Source organism: Macaca mulatta, chromosome 7 (genome assembly GCF_049350105.2).
Source record: "Macaca mulatta isolate MMU2019108-1 chromosome 7, T2T-MMU8v2.0, whole genome shotgun sequence".
Taxonomy (NCBI): Eukaryota; Metazoa; Chordata; class Mammalia; order Primates; family Cercopithecidae; genus Macaca; species Macaca mulatta.
This window is the reverse complement of record NC_133412.1, coordinates 53,817,398-53,835,130: the sequence shown is the minus strand read 5'-3', so window position 1 is coordinate 53,835,130 and position 17,733 is coordinate 53,817,398.

Sequence of the window (17,733 nt, the reverse complement as noted above, 5' to 3'; positions counted from 1 at the left end):
TTCTCATGATATTGAGTGAGTTCTCATGAGAACTGATGGTTTTATAACAGGCTTTCCCCTTTGCTCCGCTCTCCTTCTCTCTGCTGCTGCCCTGTGAAGAGGTGTCTTCTGCCACAATTGTAAGTTTCCTGAGGCCTCCCCTGCCATGCAGAACTGTGAGTCAACTTAAACCTCTTTTCTTTATAAATTACCCAGTTTTGGATATTTCTTCATAGCAGCATGAGAATGGACTAATACAGTGTACTAATAACAGCCCAGAGAGTAGTATGTAGGTACTGCTATACTTTGATGCTAGAGGGATTCCCATCAAGGTCAGGAGCAGTATGTGCTATCATTACCATGATCTAACATTGTTCCAGAGGTTTTTAGGTCAGCAGTTCTCAACCGGAGGTGATTTTGCCCCCTGGGGATATTTGACAATATCTGAAATGATTCTGGCTGTCACACTGAGGAGTGCTACTGGCATGTAGCAGGCGGAGGCTGGGGATGCTGATAAACATCCTGCGAGGCACAAACAGCTCCAAAACAAAGAATTATCCAGCCCAAAACATCAATAGTGCTGCTGTTGAGAAACCCTAGTCTAGAGAAATAAAACATGGGAAATCCATTAACATAAATGTGGGAAAATAATAAACTAGTATTTGCCAATGACAGTCTAGCTAGGAGGTCCAAAAGAAGCACCTGAAGAACAGTTAGATTTTGCAGGGGCTGCATGGTGGCTCATGCCTGTAACCCCAGTGCATTGTGAGGTCACACTGGGAGGATCTCTTGAGGCCAGGAGTTCAAGACTAGTCTGGGCAACATAGTGAGACTGCATCTCTACCAAAAATTAAAACATCAGCCAGATGTGGTGGTGCGCTCTGAGAGTCCCAACTGCTGAGGTGGGAGTATCACTTGAGCCCAGGAGTTGGAGGCTATGGTGAGCTGTGATCATGCCACTGTACTAAAAAAAATTTTTTTGAGACAGCGTTTTTCTCTGTTGCATACAGGGTCTTGCTGTGTTGCCCAGGTTGGTCTCAAACTCCTGGCTTCAAGCAATCTTCCTGCCTCAGCCTCCAAAAGTGTTGAGATTACAGGCATGAACCACTGCCCCTGGCTTTACAAAATAAAAATAAAAAAACAAAGAAGGTACAGGATGTTGTGTGGACCATTGAAAGATGTTGGAAAACAGTTGTGCATGTGACCCCACTGTAACCAGTTATAAAAGTATCAGAATTAAGAAATGTATTGGGTGTGGCTTCCCCAAGTTTAGGTTCCTTCTGAAAGAATGAAGGGGACCTTTTCTTCCTCCCCTCCTCACCTCCCTGCAAGAACCTGGACTGTGCATTTTGACGGGCAGGCTCTTACCTCTGGCAGGCCACAGGGGGCATGCAGAGCCTTTCTGCATGTGTTTTCTGGGCACTTGGATAAAGACCCCCTGTCCAGGCCTTTGTTTGGGATATTTGGCCCATGGAGGAATGAGGGTGGAATCACCTGGGAGGGGCAGAGGCTTCGACTGGAAGGAAGAGTGACCTGAACTCCAGGTTCTGTGCCTACACTTTGTTCCCATGCAGCACCCTGTTAGTGGTGACTGGGGCTTGGAAGTCAGGGGCCTTGGTGGCCAAGTGTTAGGTGGACAGGAGGAGCTGAGGAAGGTTAGGGGCATCCCTCCAGTACTGCCCCCCACCCCATCACCAAATCAGTGTCCTCTAACAGCTCAGACACAGCCCCAGCCAGCAGCAGTGCGGGTCAGGAAGGACGAATGCAGTCAGCACGAATCTGCTCCACAGTCTCCGCCTCACTTCATCTCGGGTTGTGGGGAGTGAGTCCCTGCAGCACTGATGATATGCTGTCAGCTGAGAACATTCAGCTTGATTTAGAAAGATAAGGTGGGACATCTCTTGGGCATGGCGTGTGGAGCAGTGCCATCCCTCTGTGGCAGCGAGCCAAGCAATAAACCAGAATGTGCAAAACCTGCGTCCCAGAATCACCGTTCCCAGAGGGAAAGCCTATATTGTCAAGATGCCCGCAACTAAATTAACCCAAACATTCCACCCAGCCTCGAAAACCAGTAGAACTTTGACATTAATACATTAACCCTCAGTTCTATACAGAAATGTGTAAGAATAGCCACATACTGTAACATGTGGTCATTGAGAGGGAGGAGCCCGTCAGAACAAATGGAACCAAGTCCAGAAACATGTCTGTCTAGATGCAAGATGTCAGCATGTGTGTCAGCCAGGGAAGCAGACCAGGAGCAAATATTTATTAAGATTTAAAACCGGGCTCCGTACCTCAGGCCTATAATTACAATACTTCGTGAGGCTGCGATGGGAGGATTGCTTGAGCCCCGGAGTTTGAGGCTGCAGTGAGCTATGATAGTGCCACTGAATTGCAGCCTGGATGACAGAGCAAGACCTTGTCTCAAAAAAAAAAAAAAATGCTCAGATGCTCCCTTACATGAAGTCACCTTGGATATAGCTTCCAAGACTGCTGAGGCCTTACTCAGGACAAGGGGGCCCAGCCCTAGCTCAGCTTCCACAGCCTGAGCGGCACCTGGAGGAGGTGGCCACAGTGTCCTCAGCCCAGGCTCTGTTGGGTCTCAATCCCCCAATCATCATGCCTTTTCTGCCCAAGCTTTGCCTCATTATGGCCTCCACTGACCACAGCCTCTTCCACCCCCACAAAGGGACCCCTGCTCATGCTCCCCAGCCCGCAGGAGCACCCGTGTCTCCAGGAAGTCCACCCTGCTGGCTCTGGGCTCTATGTAGGAGAGCTGGGCAGGCTGGATCCCACCTCTGAGTTCAGTATCGGGGGTCTCCACCCATGCTAGGCTTCCACTGATGGGACATAAGTGCCCTGGGGGTCCTTTACATCCACACAAGAGCCCTATGGTGACAAGGAATGGGGTTCTGAGAGGTTAAATGACTTGCCCAGGGCCCCAGAGCTGGCTAGAATTCCTGCACTGCCACATCCAAGGCCATGTTTGGGCCTCCCGCTGGGGGCCTGGACAACCCTCTGCATCTACCAGGCTGGGAAACACATGTCTACTGCAGCTTCCTCCCAGTGACTTACAGCAGCTGCAGATTTCTGGGGGGCCTTCTATGGGGCCCACTGCAGCAGGGAGCCGAGAACTCTTACAGAGCCCTATGTTCTCTCTCCACCTGCTTCAGCTCTGAACTCATACTAGCTGGTCTGATGTAAGAACAGGCTGTGGTGAGGGAGTTGGGGCTCTGGTCAGTAACCCAGGCCTCCAGGAATCAGGTGATGTCGATCTGGAGAGGAGGTGCCTGCTGGAGGGACTAGGGGGAGCAAACCTGGCCCAGGGCCCTGGCCTCCTGCTGGGGCATCCCCCTCTTCCTTCGCAGAGTCCCCTGAGAATCCGAAGGCATCCAGGGTAAAGTGCAGTGTTCAGCTGTGTCCTGGGGTCCAGGAAAGCCAAGTAGTTGTTTCACCTGCTGTCCACCAGGCACCCCAGCAGAGAACAGCCTCAGCCCACCCCAGCCCAACACCAGATCCCAGGGACTGATCCACCTGTAAGAGGGCAGCATGAGACTGCCCCCATTGTCCCTAGAGAGTCCCCTCAGTCATGGGCTCCGACCAGGGTGCGGGTGGGCCCAGAAGGCTGGCCCAGCATGGGTGTGGCTGCCCATTGGTCCTCTGAAGAGCCCCAGTGGCTTGTGACAGCTGGTGTGTGTTTGGGCTTGGAAGTAGAGGATGTCCCCCAGCCAGAGGGCAGGGGACACTTATTTTGTATTCCAGTCCTCTGCAAGGACAGGGACCCCAGGCTCCAGGCACCCCAGCTCTGCCTGCCCTACCCACAGCCTACCACTGTTTGGTTCAGGCAAGTCGCCCCAGCTCCCACAGAGGGAGCCACCCTTCCCAACTCATGTTTGCCCGCACCGGTCAAGCTCCATTCTGGAAAAAACCTCCACATCCTTGGGACGACACCTCTTCCTTGACTCCTTTCCAGAGCTACCATCCCCACTTCCATTTTCTACCTATCATTTGATGCAGAGACCAGCTTCTTCCCTGGGCCAGGGCTGTTCTGGAGGCAGGGAGGTTGCAACCAGGCCATGGGGTATAGCAGAGCACTGGGTATAGACCAGGCTCTCCAGGCACACCTGGGCAGAGAAGTCAGAGACCCACAGGTGAGTGCCCTTCCTTCTGGCCCCACCCACCTCACTGGCAGAAAGAGGGAGGCTCCACAAGGAGGCTGAGGTAAACAGAGGAGCCTAGGTCACCTCTGTCTGATCTCCTGCCCTCCTGGGACAAAGCCAGAGGTTGGAGCTGGGAGTTGTTGAGAGCCCTGGCCCAGCCCTGGTTTCACCGATGAGGCTCAGGGAGGGGCTGGGTCAGCCCAAGTTACTGAGTCCATAAGGGATGGTTCTGACCATAACCCATGACCCTAGAGCTAGCCGAGGCCCCATCCCTTTCCCACGTATATCATCCTTTTCCCACATAGGGGCATGAATTGGCTTCTGACTTCTAAGGCTGAGGCCCAGCACACTTCTCCCTCCCCTTGCCTGCAGCTGTTGTCACACATCAGAAGTGAGTTTTTCCCTGAGGGGCTGGAGGTGCAGCTCCTTGGGCTGGACCAGGTGGCCAATCCAAACAAGTCCCTGTTAGTCCCCACCAGCCAGGAATTCTCATGCCACACAGCAGCTGTAGGCACCAGGATACCCGGGGGGATTCCAGGGATGAGCCCTCCTAGAGGCTCCCACAGCAGCACTGCCGTCCCCAGACCCGCCACAAGCCCCGTGTCCATCCAGCCTTCGAGAACCTGGCCCCTCACACATACTTGCCCCGCTCCTCACACCTGGCTTTGCTGTGAAAAGTGGAACTGGTTCCACCTGGGCCAACTGGAGAAGGGCCTCACGAAATTACCATTTTGGGGATTCATTCCAATCATTCATTCATTTATTCACCAAATACTCACTGTCCACCTTTCTGTACCAGGCCGGGGTGATGGTCAAGCGGAACACATGTCCCAAGGAGCTTTCCTCTCTTTAGAGACAGACAGGCGGACTCTCACACCATGAGATGCCCTCTGGGCTAGGGGGTGCTCAGGGCTGGATGCAGGGGAGGGCCTCGCCCACAGGAGGTGCTGGTGGGTATGGATGTGGAGGCCACCACAGGGTGAGAATGTCCAGATGTAGGGCCTAGCATATGCCCAGGCCCAGGATGTGACCTGGGGCAGGTGCGGGGCTGCTCTATCTGGAAGGCTTCCTGACTCTGCCAATAATAGGCCATGGCTGGATCAGGCTTCATGTCAATTTTTAATATTATATTTAATAAGTTTTGATTATGTAACTAAACATGATTATTGTGATAAAAATTATGAAATATAGAAAAATTAACACACACAAAAAAAACAGCAAACCCCTTCTCTCCCAAATAGCTGCTTCGACAGTATTTTCTGACTTTTTTTCCCATGTGTCTGCAGCTATAAACATAAGCTGCACAAGATAGTATCCTTCCCCATATTCTGTTTTGGAGCTGGATTTTTCACCCAGCAGTGAATAGAGGCAGGCTTTAAACAGGCCAGGCATTGTGAGGGCCCTGGGAAAGGAGACTGACCATGTTGCTGGGTGACTTTGGGCAAGTCTCGCCCTCCTCAGAGCCTGGATTTTCTCAGCCCAGTGAAGGGCAGGAAGGGCTGTGGTAGGACTGCATCAGCGCTTCCCAAACTCAGAACTGCCACGTGGAGCTGTGTGAGCTGTCACCGCACAGCCCCAGGGACAGGAGCATTCTTGTCATAGCCTCTGTGAGTGGGACTCCTGTCCGAAAGTGTGGTGTGTGAACCTGGTGCCCACAAGAGGATTTCAGGTGATATGCAGATGCATTTATTTTTACCATGACCTTCTATTTGTAGTAAATGAGACTGATTCTCACTGGGAGGGCTTGTTAACCCACAGATCACTGAACCCACTCCTCAGAGGTTCTGATTCAGGAGGTCTGCGGTGGCACCTGAGAATCTGCATTTCTAACAAGTTCTCAGGTGATGGTGATGCTGATGCTACTGCTTCAGGGACCACACTTTGAGAACCACTAATCACAAATTTCCTTTTATTCATTTATTTAAGGCAGGGCTTTTCTCTGTCACCCGGGCTGGAGTATAATGGTGCAATCATGGCTCACGGTGCCTCGACCTCCCAGGCTCAAGCAATCCTCCTGTCTCACTTCCCAAGTAGCTGAAACCATAGGTGCACACCACAATGCCCAGAAATTTTTGTATTTTTTGTAGAGATGGAATTTCACCATGTTGCTCAGGCTGGTGGTGAACTCCTGGGCTTGAGCAGTTCACCTGCCTTGGCCTCCTAAAGCAAAAGTTTCCTTTTTAAATACATGTATTTAGGTTTTAAAAATGAGTTGGCTTGCCGGGCGCGGTGGCTCACGCCTGTAATCCCAGCACTTTGGGAGGCCGAGGCAGGCGGATCACAAGGTCAGGAGATCGAGACCACGGTGAAACCCCGTCTCTACTAAAAATACAAAAAATTAGCCGGGCGCGGTTGTGGGCGCCTGTAGTCCCAGCTACTCGGGAGGCTGAGACAGGAGAATGGCGTGAACCCGGGAGGCGGAGCTTGCAGTGAGCCAAGATCGCGCCACTGCACTCCAGCCTGGGCGACAGAGCGAGACTCCGTCTCAAAAAAAAAAAAAAAAAAAAAAATGAGTTGGCTTAAAGCACATGAACAGATCTTCAACACTAACCACTGGGGAAATGCAAATTAAAACCACAGTAAGATATCACTAGATGTCTATTAGAACAGCTCAAATCAAACATAGTGATAATATCAAATTATTGAGGCGAGGATGCAGACAAAACTAACTCATACATTGCTGGTGGAAATATAAAATGGTGGCCGAACACAGTGGCTCACACCTGTAATCCCAGCACTTTGGGAGGCCAAGGTGGATGGATCACGAGGTCAAGATATCAAGACCATCCTGGCCAACATGGTGAAACCCTGTCTTTACTAAAAATACAAAAAAAATTAGCTGGGCGTGGTCGTAGGCACCTGTAGTCCCAGCTACTTGGGAGGCTGAGGCAGGAGAATCACTTGAACCCAGGAGGTTGAGGTTGCAGTGAGCTGGGATCATGCCATTGCACTCCACCCTGGGCAACAAGAGCAAAACTTTGTCTCAAAAAAAAAAAAAAAAAAAAAAAGTCAGGCACGTTGGTGGGTGCCTATAATCCCAGCTACTTGGGAGGCTGAGGCAGGATAATTACTTGAACCCAGGAGGTGGAGGTTGCAGTGAGCTGAGATCGCGCCACTGCACTCTAGCCTGGGTGACAGAGCAAGACTTCATCTCAAAATAAATAAATAAATAAATAAAAAGGAACATGTACAACTTGGATGGATCTCAAAGGGCATTTGCTGAGTAGGAAAAAAAAAGCCAATCTCAAAAGGCCGCATACTTTGTGATTCCATTTGTATAATGTTCTTTTTTTGTTTGATTTTTGTTTTGTTTTTGAGACAAAGTCTCACTCTGGCCCTTCTGGAGGATAGTGGCATGATCTTGGTCATTTTTAGTGGAGTATTTACACCATGATGTCAGTGTATCTTTAGTAGAGACAGGGTTTTGCCATGTTGGCCACGCTGGTCTTGAACTCCTGGCCTCAACTGATCCACCTGCCTCGGCCTCCCAAAGTGCTGGGATTATAGGTGTTAGCCACTGTGCCAGGCCTTCATTCATTCATTCATTCATTCATTCATTCATTGAGACAGAGTCTCACCCTGTCTCTCAGGCTGGACTGCAGTGGGAGGATCACTGTAGCCTCCACCTCCTGGGTTCAAGCGATTCTCCTGCCTCAGCCTCCACATAGCTGGAACTACAAGCTCGTGCCACCATGCCTGGCTAATTTTAAAATTTTATAGTATTCTTGAAGTTGGAAGATTGTAAAGACAGAAAGCAGATTAGCGGTTCCTAGGAGTAGGAATAGTAGAGGGAAAGAGCCTGGAATGAGTGCAGAGGAATAGCAGGAGGGGGATTTTCATGGTGGTGGAACAGTTCTGTATCTTGACTGTAGCAGTGGTTAAAGGAGTCTACATATGTGATAAAATGGCATAGACCTAGACATGTGACATTGTTAGATATTGTCCTACATTTATCCAAAATAGAACCTTTGGAGGAAACTGAGTGAAGAGTCCATGAAACCTCTCTGTACCATCTTTGAAATTTCCTCTGAATCTCTATTTCCAAATAAAAGGTTAAAATTTATAAAGTTGCTCTAGACAAAAATATTAAATAAAAATAATATTGATTGTATGCAGGTCTGGCAAAACCTTAGACACATTGAATGACTAACATCTCTAACCCATCCAATGCACAATTGCCCCTGGTCAGGCCCTGTCCTAGGCTAGGTCATCTGCTGGAAGATAGCACTCTGGACTCTCTCCTGCTTGGCTTTGGGGTAGAGATGCCAGGTAAAATATAGGACACCCACTTAAATTTAGTTTTCTGATTACAAATAATTACTTAGTATGCATGTACCATGCATATTTAGGACGTACTTATACTAAAAATTATTTCTTTAAATTATCTTTTAACCATCTTCAGCAAGTATTGATATTTCTTTAATGTATGTATATAGTTGCTTTAAAGCTCTTCCTTGCTAATTCCAATGTGTGAGCCATTTATGGGTTTGGTTTGTTTGTTTGTTTGTTTGTTTGTAATGGAATTTTTCTCTTGTAGCCCAGGCTGGAGTGCAATGGTGTCTTCTCAGCTCACTCTAACCTCTGCCTCCCAGGTTCAAGCAATTCTCCTACCTTAGCCTCTGGAGTAGATGGAACTATCGGTGCACATTACCACACCCAGTTAATTTTTGTATTTTTAGTAGAGATGGGATTTCACCATGTTGACCAGGCTGGTCTTGAACCCCTGACCTCAGGTGATCCACCCACTTCAGGCTCCTAAAGTCCTGGGATTACAGATGTGAGCCACCATGCCTACCCCTTTTTTTTTGGGGTGGGGGGACAAGATCTCACTCTGTTATCCAGGCTGGAGGGCTGGAGGGCAGTGGCATGATCTCAGCTCACTGCAACCTCCACCTCCCAGGCTCAAGCCATCCTTCCAGGCAGCCTTCCAAGTAGCTGGGACCACAGGCACATGCCACCAGCAGTCCTGACTGGTTTCTTATTAGAGGAAAGACAGAGATGTGGGGACTAGCACCTGGGAGGCTCCAGCTATATGCTTCACAATCCTACCAATGAAAAATCTGAATTAGGCTTCAGTTTCCCGTCTGCAAAATGAGACAGGACAGGAGTGGGTAGGAAGAGGAGCAGCTAGGTTTGTTGGTTTAAGCTGGGCCCGCCTGATTCTGTAACGTGGACTTCACTGTCGGGTCCAGCCCACTTCCCAGCCAGGGATTCCCGTGCTCTAGATGTCTTTTGGCCAAGTCCAAGGCTGTCCAGGGTCAGGATGGGGAGGTGGGGTGGAGGATAGTGGTATGCAGAGAAGCAGTTCCCCCATAAAACCTGCAGATGGCATGAGAACAGCGCGGGAGCCAAGGGTTCTGCTCCAGCCTTCCTGGAGACCGGGGCAGGGCGGGGTGGGGCGAGGCAGAGGTGGTGCACACCGCTCAGCTGGGCAGCGGTACCCGGCTGTGGGCCAGTCCATATCTTTTAAAATAGACACATGGGTCTTCTGGCTAATTTCCTCTCTTTAGTAGGGTGATCATATGCTTTTTCATCCAAATCCAGACACTTCAGAGAGTGAAAGGGGCACCATAATAATTGCACCAGGACAACAAACATAACCTTATGGTCACCCTACCGTCTAGTCACTTTTTCTTCCTTGTTTCTATTCATTTAAGTTTGTTGGTTTGTTTTTTTTTTTAATTTATTTTTAAACACATAGCATTCTCTTTCCCCAAGCACCACTGTTTTTGAAAATGCTCTTGCATTCGGGATATTTTCGACCAGGCAACGTCTGCTTTCGCATCTTGAGCCTGAACAGTCTCTCTGAACCCACCCCAAAGGCTGGTTTTAGCTTCCAGTCAGAAGACTCTGTTCCTGGCTTGCCATTCCCATGACTCAAGAATTAAAGATGTCAGACGTGGAACAGTGACCCTTATCTCAACTTTGGTGCCTCTTTGCCAAATTTATTCCTGTAAATTTTTGTTTGTTTGTTTGTTTTTTGAGACGGAGTCTCGCTCTGTCGCCCAGGCTGGAGTGCAGTGGGGCAATCTGGTCACTGCAACCTCTGCTTTCCAGTTCGAGTGATTCTCATGCCTCAGCCTCCCAAGTAACTGGCACTGTAGGCACCCACCACCATGCCTGGCTAATTTTTGTATTTTTAGAAGAGATGGGGTTTCACCCCACTGACCAGGCTGATCAGAAACTCCTGACCTCAGGTGATTTGCCCGCCTCAGCCTCCCTAAGTGTTGGGATTACAGGCGTGAGCCACTGCGCCCGGCACTATTCCTGTAATTTTATCCTGAGTGCTCATGTCCTTTGTCTCTTTGAATTTACTATATTGGTTTATTGAATTGCAAGTAGACAAGTCCCATTAAGCATGATTCTTACATTTCCAAGATCATCTCATTACTCCATTCAACCCCAAATTAGCATGCCATTTATCCCCTTGTTTCTGAACCCTCTTCACTTAATAGTCTCATAAACATCCATCCATCGCGAAAAGGACTCAAACTGTTCTCACTTCCATTTTTGGTTGATTCATTGCTATCCAAGTAATGATTTGTCTGGGGGAGTCATTAGTAGAGAAATGTGCTCTTAAATTTATTTTTATAGTTGGATTCTGCTAGTTTATATATATATATATATATATATATATATATATATATATATATATATCTGTCATTCTCACATTGCAACAAATGACTGTGGGTTCCTGTCTTAACCTAAAATCTAGGTTAGAAATTTGGTTTTATCTGAATAAGATATTAATAGATAATGTGAGAAAACAAATTAACTTACTGAAACTTTTCTCAGCTAAGAATGACACGCATAGTCAAAAATATGTATGTAAGCAAGTGGAAAACTGGAGTGTAAATATATAAACTCTTAAAATATGTTTAGAGACAAGATTTTTCTTTTTTCTTCTTTTTTAGTAAAGTATATTTGCTATGGTTGGAATGATTATGTCTCCTCCAAAATTCATGTTGAAATTAAACCCCAATGTGATAGCATCAAGAGGTGGAGTCTTTGGGAGATGATTAAGTCATGAGGGAGGAGCCCCCTCATGAATGAGATTAGGGACCTTATGAAAGGGCTTGAGGGAGCTACCTAGCTTGGTTTTCTTCTTTTGTTTTTCTGTCCTTTCCACCATGTTAGGACACACTGTTCAAGGTCCCATCTTGGCAGCACCCAAAACATGACAAAATTAGTTTCACTTGTTCTTGAACTTCATATAAATGGAACCATTCAGTATGTGCACGTTTGTGGCTGGTTTCTTTCATTCAACATAATCCTGTGAGATTTAGCCATGTTTTGGGTACTGGTAGTTCTTTATTTTTCTGGTTGTGTAGTTTTCCATATTTCATTTATTACCCTTCTATTTTTATGTCTACTCAGTATCTTGTGGGGTCTGTTGTCCTTTTTAGCTAGATTGCTATTGAACATCTTCTTATCGATGGAGCTTAGGAAATTTTTGGAAGACAAAAGCCTAATAAATTCAAACCCTCCAATCTTAAGCCAAGCTTCCTTCTCACGCCTGCTTCAGTTGCTCTTCTTCATGTGGTATTTTTTTCCCTCACAAAGCTGATGGAAATTAAGAAACCCAAAAGTGGTGGGGCACAGTGGCTCACACCTGTAATCCCAGCACTTTGGGAGGCCCAGGCGGGTGGATCACAAGGTCAGGAGATCAAGACCATCCTGGCTAACATGGTGAAACCCCGTCTATACTAAAAATACAAAAAAAATTAGCCAGTCGTGGTAGTGGGCGCCTGTAGTCCCAGCTACTCAGGAGGCTGAGGCAGTAGAATGGTGAGAACCCAGGAGGTGGAGTTTGCAGTAAGCTGAGATAACGCCACTGCACTCCAGCTTGGTGACAGAGCGAGACTCCATCTCAAAAAAAAAAATAAGAGAGAAAACCAAAAGCTCTTCATCATGTTATCAGCTTAGGGATGCTTGTCATCTGAATAACAGGGTAGATATTTATAATCTGAAATGTTAAAATAACAATAGCAAACACTTAAATAGCAATAACTGCTGTTCAAAGTGCTTTTTATATATATTATTTTCCTCAAAACAACTCTATGAAATAGACACTATTATTGTCATCCCTACATTTTAGATGGAGATATGGAGGCACAACAAGACCATGTAACCTTGCCAAGGTGATAGAGCCAGGACTTGAACCTGTGTTTTCTGGTTTTAGAGCCTGCACCCTTCACCACCACACCATATTGTGTGGCATGATACTTCCTGTGGTTAAAGTGTTTTATTAGCTTGGGAGCATTTTCTGAATAATTCAAATCTTACAAATTTGCTTCAAAGAATACAAGTAAATTGAAATGGATGATCTAATATAGAATGTGTGGCGTTCATAAATAAATTGTAGGACTCTCTGGTTTTAAATAATAATTATTTGCTTATCTTGTGACTTTTGTCGGCAGGGCTGTAATGTGCTCGCCTCATTTTCCTTCTCTTCAATAGGAGGAGATGGGCTCAGAGACAAGCACAATTTATCATAAAATCTCATCACACTTTCCCTCACCATCTGGAAGCTGGAGATAGGTTTGTGAAATCTTGGTTGAGAAAGAGTTGAATGCCACTTGTAGCATAATGAGTTTTAGAAAGATGGTTTTACCAGCCAGTTATATTGCACAGAGTCCTGCACATTTTGGCAATTAATATATGTGATCGACAGTTTTCTCACAAAGATTATCAGGGTTCTAAAAGAAATTATCTTCCAGTTGCATTCTGCTGCTAAAGTGCTATATTTCTTTGTAGATGAACTAATTAATTCTTGGTCACTTGTTTTTCATTAGATATTTCTCTGCCTCTTTGTGCTGTGCTTTATGTCTTTTTATGTCCAGCCCCAGGTTTCTTTTCCTAACTGCAAGAAGATCATTGAAATTTTCTCTGTCTCAAACTCCTGGGCTCAAGTGATCCTCCTTCATCTGCCTCCTGAGTAGCTGGCATTCCAGATGTGCACCACTGAACAGATACACACATATATAACAATACTTATAGACACACAAACATCCACATATAAACACAAACACACAGAGACATACACATATCCACACATACTCATTAGATACACATTTACACACACAAACACACATGTGCACACACACACATATGCACACCTTGTTTCCATCTTCCTCTCAGGACTTGGGGCTCTCAAAGAGTGAAAGAGTCTTGTACCATGAGTCCAGGATCAACTGTGCAACCTTGCCCAAGTGTCTTCCCTCTTGAGATCTTGTTTATAATAATAAACATCCTTGCCCATCAATTAGGGTTATTTTAAAGATAAAACAGAAAGGATAACAGAGTGATGGCATGTTGTATAGCTTCAAATAAAAATTAACCTTGACCAAAAAGAGGTCTGGCCTTTGTCCTAGACTCCTGGGAGGTAATCTGTTGAAACATGTAATGCCTAACACGGGTATCTTTGCCTGGGGGTCTTGGGTCATAACGGATAGTCTAATAATGAGATTTAGTGTGGGGTTTAGCCAGGCCAGGAAAACCGACTAAGAGATTTAGAGCCTGGACTTTAGGCCACCCCTGGAAGAACTGGAAACTCAAAACTGAGAGGATCCACGTGGACAATCAAGCATGCCTCTGTGATGAAGCTCCAGTAAAAACCCTGAACACTGAGGCTTGAGGGAGCCTCTCTGGCTGGGAATACTCCATGTGTATTGGCACATAGGAAAGCCAGGAGGGTAATGCACTGCCAGACTGAGAAGACTACAATAAATACCTAACTCTTCAGTGCTCAGGCATTGAATATCCATAAACATCAGGAAAACATGTCCTCACCAAACAAACTAATTAAAGCACCAGGGACCAATCAGAGAAAAACAGAGATATGTGACCTTCCAGACAGAGAATTCAAAATAGTGGTTTTGGAGAAACTCAAAGAAATTAAAGATAACATAGAGAAAGAATTTGGATTTCTATTAGATAAATTTAACAATGAGATTGAAGTAACTAAAAAGAATCAAGCAGAAACTCTGGAGATGAAAAAAGCAATTAACATAATAAAGAATCCATCAGAGTCTCTTAATAGTGGAATCGATCAAGCAAAAGAAAAAAAATTAGTGAGCTTGAAGACAAACTATTTGAAAATACACAATTAGAGGAGACAAAAAATTTAAAAGAATGAAGCATCCCCACAAGATCTAGAAAATAGCCTCAAAAGGGCAAAGCCAAGAGTTATTGGCCTTAAAGAGGAAGTAGAGAAATAGACAGAGGTAGAAAGTTTATTCAAAGGGATAATAACAGAGAACTTTCCAAACCTAGAGAAAGCTATAAATATTCAAGTACAAGAAGGTTATAGGACACCAAGTAGATTTAACCCAAAGAAGACTACCTGAAGGCACTTAATAGTCAAACTTCCAAAGGTCAAGGATAAAGAAAGGATCCTAAACAGCAAGAGAAAAGAAACAAATAACGTACAATGGAGCTCCAATACATCTGGCAGCAGACTTTCAGTGGAAACCTTACAGGCCAGGGGAGAGTGCCATGATATATGTTATGGGCTGAAGGAAAAATCTTTTACCCTAGAATAATATCTCCAGTGAAAATATCCTTCAAACATGAAGGAGAAATAAAGACTTTCCCATACAACAAAACCTGAGGGATTTAACCAACACCAGACCAATCCTACAAGGAATGCTAAAGGAAAGTCTTCAATCAGAAACAAAAGGACATTAATGAGCAATAAGACATCATCTGAAGGTACAAAACTATAGTAATAGTAAGTACACAGAAAAACACAGAGTATTATAACACTGTAATTGTGGTGTGCAAACAACTCAAGTAGAAAGACTAAAAGATGAGGCTGGGCACGGTGGCTCACACCTTTAATCCCAACACTTTGGGAGGCCGAGGCGGGTGGATCACGAAGTCAGGTGATTGAGACCATCTTGGCTAATACGGTGAAACCCCATCTCTACTAAAAATACAAAAAAAAAAAAAAAAAAACTAGCCAGGCATGGTGGCACACACCTGTAGTCCCAGCTACCTGGGAGGCTGAGGCAGGAGAATCACTTGAATCCAGGAGGTGGAGGTTGCAGTGAGCTGAGGTGGCACCACTGCACTCCAGCCTGGGTGACAGAGCAAGACTCTGTCTCAAAAAAAAAAAAAAAAAAAAAAAACCTAAAAGATGAACCAAACAAAAATAACAACTACAACAACTTTTCAAGGCATAGACAGTACAATAAGATATAAGTAGAAACAACAAAACGTTAAAAAGCAGAGGGACAAATTTAAAGTGTAGAGTTTTGTTCATTTTCTTTTTGCTTGTTCGGTCCTTTATGTAAGCAGTGTAAAGTTATTAGCTTAAAACAACGGGTGATAAGATAGTATTGCAAGCCTTGTGGTAACCTCAAAATAAAAAAAAAAAAAAAATACACACACAAAAAAACAAAAGCAAGAAGTTAAATCATACCACCAGAGAAAATCACCTTCACAAAAAGGAAGGCAGGAAGAAAGGAAAGAAGAAAGAGAAAACCACAAGCACCAGAAAACAAATAGCAAAATGGCAAGAGTAAGTCCTTACTGATCAATAATAACCTTGAATGTTAATGGACTAAACTCTCCAATCAAAACTGTTATGGAAAGAACTATTATGGAAAGCAGTTCTCCCCATCCCCACCCACATCATTTTTCATCAACTCTAGATGATGTAAGGGCCCCCAAATGCCTTAGGTTTAGCATTCCTTGGGGAGAAGTCCCTTCTTGCTCAGAGTGTAAAGACAAGTAGTGACACTGTTTCTGCCTAATAGACCTTCAGTCTCCAGAGTGGAGAATCTGCCTTTGTGTGGGGTCTTAGTAAGAAAAGCTAGGATCCAGATCGGATCCTCTCTCGCCCTGCTGCAGCCAGGGAGTGCACATGTGACCTAGACTCAGCCAACCAAATGCTCTTTCCTTGCTCGTGGAAATTTGAGTGAGAAAGGCGGGGAAACAGAGATGGCTGTAGTACCACCAGAGGTCGTGGGGTGGGCAGGCTGAACCGTTTCTGTTAAGAGACTGTTGTTGTGGTTCTTGGGGCCTTCCTCTTTGTTTCTCAGTTCTTAACTGTTCTCAAGCCTGATCCATCAGCTTCCTTCTATTCTGTCACTTCCCTGACAGTCTTTCAATAAGTCCCTTTTACTTAAGTTAGCCAGATTAGTTCTCAAGCTTTTAACCAAGAATGCTTCCTGGTGGAACTGAGCCTCTCTCACCCCTGTGGTTTGGCCAATAGAGAAAGGAATGTCTTGGGGGAGCAACCTTGAACTTGGCTTTGTTTCCAGGCTTGCCTCACTGTGGCAGGCTGGTCTTAGAGTACTGCCTCGGCTACCAGGGCCCTTCTCAGTAGGATCGTTATGCCATATATTGGTCTTAAGTGTGACTTTCTCTGTCTCATGTAGGATAGTTGACACTGGCAAAGACCAGCCTCCCAGAATCAGACACAGAGGAGACGGCTTCTCTAGGACTCTTCATGACAAGCTAGTGCCAGTTCTTGTGGTCAAGGGTTGACATGGGTTAGGAACAGAGAGGTAAATGAACTCTTGGGCTGCTGGAAAGTTCCAGCTGTGCATCCCCAACCTCCCCGGTATCTTTTCCCTTTTGTGTAAATTTCCATTACTGGTAAGAATGGACATGTGGGGAAACCCATCTTTGTTAATAAAATGTCACCCCCAGAAAATCACTGGAGGGGTTATGACCTGGAGTTCTGCTTAGTGCAGACTTCTTAGGCTGACTTGGAGGTGGTGCTGTTTGCATGTGGTCAGTCTGGACTAATAAAGATGCTACCAGGGTGGTGGATAAGATTCACTAGCTAAACTTCACTTTGCATCTCTTTTTTGGATTAAAGAGGTTAATTAGTGAAAAACAGGTGAATTCCACTTCTTTGGAGTGGTGCAGAGGATTTTCTTTTTTTTTTTTTTTTTTTTTTTTTGAGAGGGAGTCTAGCTCTGTCACCCAGGCTGGAGTGCAGTGGCACAATCTCAGATCACTGCAAGCTCCACCTCCCGGGTTCATGCCATTCTCTTGCCTCAGCCTCCCGAGTAGCTGGGACTACAGGGGCCCACCACCACGCCCAGTTACTTTTTTGTATTTTCGGTAGAGACGCGGTTTCACCGTATTAGCCAGGATGGTCTCGATCTCCTGACCTCATGATCTGCATGATCCGCCGGCCTCGGCCTCCCAAAGTGCTGGGATTACAGGCGTGAGCCACCATGCCCAGCCTTTTTTTTTTTTTTTTTTGAGTCGGAGTCTCGCTCTGTCGCCCAGGCTGGAGTGCAGTGGCCGGATCTCAGCTCACGGCAAGCTCCGCCTCCTGGGTCTACGCCATTCTCCTGCCTCAGCCTCCCGAGTAGCTGGGACTACAGGCGCCCGCCACCTCGCCCGGCTAGTTTTTTGTATTTTTTTGGTAGAGACGGGGTTTCACCGTGTTAGCCAGGCTGGTCTCGATCTCCTGACCTCGTGATCCGCCCGTCTCGGCCTCCCAAAGTGCTGGGATTACAGGCTTGAGCCACCGCGCCCGGCCAGTGCAGAGGATTTTCTAACACAAAACTCAGACGCTATAAAAAGACAAGATTAACAAATTTGACTGCATAAAAACTTCAAATTTCTA